The sequence below is a fragment of the Triticum aestivum genome, chromosome 2B (assembly GCF_018294505.1).
Source record: "Triticum aestivum cultivar Chinese Spring chromosome 2B, IWGSC CS RefSeq v2.1, whole genome shotgun sequence".
Taxonomy (NCBI): domain Eukaryota; kingdom Viridiplantae; phylum Streptophyta; class Magnoliopsida; order Poales; family Poaceae; genus Triticum; species Triticum aestivum.
This window is the reverse complement of record NC_057798.1, coordinates 264,452,448-264,458,112: the sequence shown is the minus strand read 5'-3', so window position 1 is coordinate 264,458,112 and position 5,665 is coordinate 264,452,448.

Here is a 5,665-nt window from a genome sequence, read left to right as displayed (position 1 = left end):
TTGGAAGAGGCTGACAGTAGGGGCCCACATAGGGAAATGCCTCCTTATTACGCGCAAAATAATGATTCCTCCACCTGATAGCTGGGACCCACCGGAAGGGCCTCTGTATTTTGCAAAAAAATGTTCCCCCCGCTGTCAGCTAGGACCCATCGGAAATGCCTCCTTATTACGCACAAAAAATGAATACTCCCCCTGCTAGCTGGGACTCACCTTGGTGGGAGGCTGACTTGTGGGCCTACTAAGTTTACGGGGACGGAGGGCTATGTCAACTTAGTCAATATGAATGATTCTAGCTCCTGTGATCGTACAATGTTCATCCAACAGCCGTAGTGCTTCTTCAACCTCTGGTCTTCGTGCTCCAGCCGCCCAAAGCAGCGCCAGTTGTGCCGCATGCTCCTGCCTCCCGTGGCCGGCTGTGATGCCGCGGAGGCCTCACCACCCCCTACTACTCCCGCCGCTGGCTAGGACATCCCTCTACTCACCCACACCCCCTGTTATTCTGCGGCGACGGCAGCCTCACACCGCAGCCGAACCAGTGAACCCTCGTACTCCTCTTCGCGTGGGAATCCACTACTGCGTCTTCCCCGGCTCCGCGTCGTCCCCTTCCTAGGCCTCGCCGTCGTCCACCGCCGTGGTACTCTCGGCGTGGCGTGGTCAATGTGGTCAACAACCGACTTCCATCGGAAGAGTACTGTGCGTGGAGAGGCTGACAACTGGGTCCACGGCGGCCGCAAGGAAGTGCCTCCTTATTACACGCAAAATAATTATTCCTCCACCTGACAGCAGGGACTCACCGGATGGGCCACCGTATTTCACGAAAAAAAGTTTTCCCCCTGACTGCTGGGACCCACCAGCTACACCTTCGCATGCAAGGAAGTGCGTCCGGGCAAAAAAAAATGATTCGCCCCCCTGACTGCTGGGACCCACCAGCTACATCCTCGCACGCAAGGAAGTGCCTGACAGTCGGGACCCACCTGGTCGAAGTGTACGTAGCGTTGTCATTCTGGTCGCGAACGTGTACGTACATATATACTGGTGGATGTAGAGGCGCGCACGTGTCATAGTAGAGGCGTGTACGTGTCGTAGTAGAGGTGCACACGTAGCATGTACACATACGTACAACGACCAGTGTGCAAGAAAGAAAATATGGCCACGTATGTGTACATACGGGCGGGGTCTCGAAAGCCTACTCGCGCATACATACGGTCAGGGCTCGTGTACATGGCTGGGTCGGAATAGAGAAACAACATCGTCTTCGTGTTCATGGGGAGCCAATTGGCTGGGTCAGAACGGAATGCGTCGTCGTGTTCATCGGGAGGGCTTGGACAGAACAGGCGATGGAAATGAGGCCTGGCGTGCCGCAGAATGGAGGAAACGGCCTTGTGTTCGACCGGCCACGTTCGAAACGAGATCCTGTTCATTGGGAGGGGTGTGGCGTACCGCAAAATGGAGGAAACGAACCTCCTACAGTCGAAATGGGGGTCCTGTTGATCGGGAGGGGTGTGGCGTACCGCAAAACGGACGAAACGGACTTGTGTTGGATCACTACGGTCGAAACGGGGGTCCTGTTCATCGGGAGGGGTGTGGCGTACCACAAAACGGGACTCCACGGGATACTGTTCATCTCCACCGTCGACCTTCTCCAGCCTCCACGGGCTACCATCGACCTCCTCCAGCCTCCACGGGCTCCTATTCATCCAGCCTCCACCACGCGCTACTCCACCGGCTACTGTTCAACCACCCCTCCACGGGCACCCCTTCACCGTCTACTATTCATCCAGCCCTCCACGGGGTCGTCCTGTTCATCCAGAGGCAACGCCACGGGGTCCTGCATCCACCCCCACTACTCACTGTTCATCCACCCCCCCGCAATGCTCACTATTCATCCAATCGATCGGCTTCAGTTTTAGCTGTAGCGAAGGAATTGCTCGATCGGGTTCAGTTAACAGCCATCGATCGCTCGCTTGGGTTCTGTAAGGCATAGCCTACAGTGCAATCACCTGGGTTCAGTTAGAGCCCAACGCCCGCTCGGGTTCAGTTAGAGCCAACGCCTCGCACACACGCGCGTACGTGTATGAGAGAAACGCGCGTCGCTCGGCCTCCAACCACCCACCGTAACCGGGAACTCCCCGAAATTTTCCTCGCCCTCGCTTCTACCACGGTTTTTTCTATCATGGACGACCCAAAGAATGTCATGCAGCCGCGTCTCCGGCCTGCCCAGGACGAAAAGCCCATTTTCTGTCATGATTTTTTGTCATAGAAGTAGGAGCCCACCACATCTATGATGATACCGGGTTTTGTCACAATTATCGTCATAGAAGTGTCATATGTATGACAGAAAAAAGTTTGGTTCGGCCCAAAATGTCACGAATGTGTCTTTTTTTTGTAGTGATCATATTAGGACTAAATTCATAACCAAAGCAAATTACCATGCTGTTTAAAAAGACTCTCAAAATAATATAAGTGAAGCATGAGAGTTCAACAATTTCTATAAAATAAAGCCACCGCCGTGCTCTAAAAAGATATAAGTGAAGCACTAGAGCAAAATTACCTAGCTCAAAAGATATATGTGAAGCACATAGAGTATTCTAATAAATCACGATTCATGTGTGTCCCTCTCAAAAGGTGTGTACAGCAAGGATGATTGTGGAAAACTAATAAATCATGATTCTAATAAATACTCATTATTTATTTAAATTGGTGTAATATATACTGTATTCCAACTGTTCCATGGTTCATACCCCCCGATACTACCCATACATTCATCAAAATAAGCAAACAACACATAGAAAACAGAATCTGTCAAAAATAGAACAGTCTGTAGTAATCTGTAACTCTCGAATATTTCTGTAACTCCAAAATTTTGACAAATTAGGAAAGCCTGGGAAATCTGTATATTAATCTTCTGCAAAAAGAATCGGTATTTTATCACGCTCCTGTTAAAACCTAGAATTGTTTTCCTGAGCACAAAAGTTTCTGCTTTTCAGCAAGATCAAATCAACTATCACCGTAAGCCATCCCAAAGGTCTTACATGGCACAAACACTAACACAAAAACATATCCAACCAAAGGCTAGATGAATTATTTATTAAAAACAGAACCAAAGAGCAAAGAACAAAAATAAAATTGGGTTGCCTCCCAACAAGCGCTATTGTTTAACGCCCTTAGCTAGGCATCAAAATACATAGATAGATCTAGGTATTGTCATCTTCGGTATGCAATTCTTCAATTACACACTTATAATCCTTAGGAGATTCTTTGGTTTTATCAATGATCGAAATCCCAGGAAAGAAATCAAGAAATTCACTCGTGGCAATAGGTTCCTTAATAATATCGAAAAAATTGGGGTGAGCACTTATTGTTTTGAGATCTTCATTTTCTTTACTATAAGATTCACCCTTATTCTTAGGAACGTAAATAAACTTGGAAGCCTTAGTAGGAGGAAGATTTTGAGTGGTTTTAACAGAGGAAAAAGCAGAACCCAAGTTGGTAATAATATCTTCTAGTTTGCCAATTCTAGTTGAATCTTGATCTATCTTTTCATTAACTATGGGTTCCTTTTCTCTAAGATTCTTTAAAGTAACTCCTACCCTAGATTCATATTGAGTAATCTGATTATGAATCTTCTTATCCAAATTTTCAATCAACTCTATGGTAGCAATTTTATTCTCAATAATATCAAGCCTTTGCATCACATGTTCAAAGGTTAAAAGAGTTCCATTGATCAAAAGAGGTGGTGGGCCTAACAAATCTATCATAGCGTTGTAAGAATCAAAAGTATGTCTCCCCAATAAATACCCCCCGGTAATGGTATCTAGAACATATCCATTCCAAGGAGTAATGCCCACATAAAAATTACGAAGAAGAACGATAATAGATTGCTTTCGAGTAGATCTATTCTGAGCATTGCAAATTCTGTACCAAACATCTTTTAAATTTTCTCCCTCCCTTTGTTTCAAATTGAGGACTTCATTATCGGGAGTGCTAACAATGATGGGAGGACTAGCTATGAAAGCGAGACAAGCGATCTAACGCAAGAGCAAACAAAAAAGCAACGAAGAAGACGAACGGAAGAGGGGCGAAGAAAAAAGGCAAATCTTTTTGAAAATCATTTTAGAAGTGGGGGAGAGGAAAACGAGAGGCAAATGGTGAATAATGTTAATGCAAGAGATGAGAGTTTTATGATGGGTACTTGGTATGTCTTGACTTGGCGTAGATCTCCTCGGCAACGGTGCCAGAAATTCTTCCTGCTACTTCTTGAGCTTGCATTGGTTTTTTCCCTTGAAGAGGAAAGGGTGATGCAACAAAGTAGAGATACGTATTTCCCTCATTTAGAGAACCAAGGTATCAATCCAGTAGGAGACAACACACAAATCACCAATACCTGCACAAACAATCAAACACTTGCACCCAATGTTATAAAAGGGGTCGTCAATCCCTTCACGGTCACTTGCAAAGGTGAGATCCGATAGAGATAGATAAAACTAAACAAAAGATAAAGTAAATATTTTTGGGTTTTTGGTTTATAGATCGGAAAGTAAAAGATTGCAAAATAGTAGATCGGAAACTTATATGATGGAAAATAGACCTGGGGGCCATAGGTTTCACTAGAGGCTTCTCTCAAGATAAAAATAATACGCTGTGTGAACAAATTACTGTCGAGCAATTGATAGAAAAGTGCAAAGTTATGACGATATCTAAGGCAATGATTTTGAAATATAGGCATCATGTCCGTGTCAAGTAGACCGACTCCTGCCTGCATCTACTACTATTGCTCCACACATCGACCGACTCCTGCCTGCATTTAGAGTATTAAGTTCATGAAGAACAAAGTAACGCTTTAAGTAAGATGACATGATGTAGAGGAATAAACTCATACAATATGATGTAAACCCCATCTTTTTATCCTCGATGGCAACAATACAATACGTGCCTCGCTGCCCCTTTTATCATTAGGAGAGGACACCGCAAGATTGAACCCAAAGCTAAGCACTTCTCCCATTGCAAGAAAAACCAATCTAGTTGGCCTAACTAAACCGATAGTTAGAAGAGAATTACAAAGATATCAAATCATGTATAAAAGAATTCAGAGAAGATTCAAATAATATTCATAGATAAGCTGATCATAAATCCACAATTCATCAGATCTTGACAAACACACCGCAAAAGAAGATTACATTGGATAGACCTCCAAGATCATCAAGGGGAACATGGTATTGAGAATTAAAGAGAGAGAAGAAGCCATCTAGCTACTAGCTATGGACCCGTAGGTCTATAGTAAACTACTCATGCTTCATCGGAAGGGCAATAGAGTTGATGTAGAAGCCCTCCGTAATCGAATCCCCCTCCGACAGGATGCCGAAAAAGGCCCCTATATGGGATCTCACGGGAACAGAAGGTTGTGGTGGTGGAAAAGTGTTTTCATGGATGCCTTTGGTGGTTTGGGAATATATGGAAATATATAGGAGGAAGAATTAGGTCAAGGGAGTCATTAGGGATGAAAACGGAGCAAAAACAGATGGAACTGAGTGCTATGATATTTGTTTTCATATTTTTTTGCAGAAGCGGAAACGAATAGAGAACCCCGGAAATGAATACGGAAACAGATACTACCGAAAACGGACACGAAGCAAATACAAAGCGGATACAGAAACAGAAATAGGCA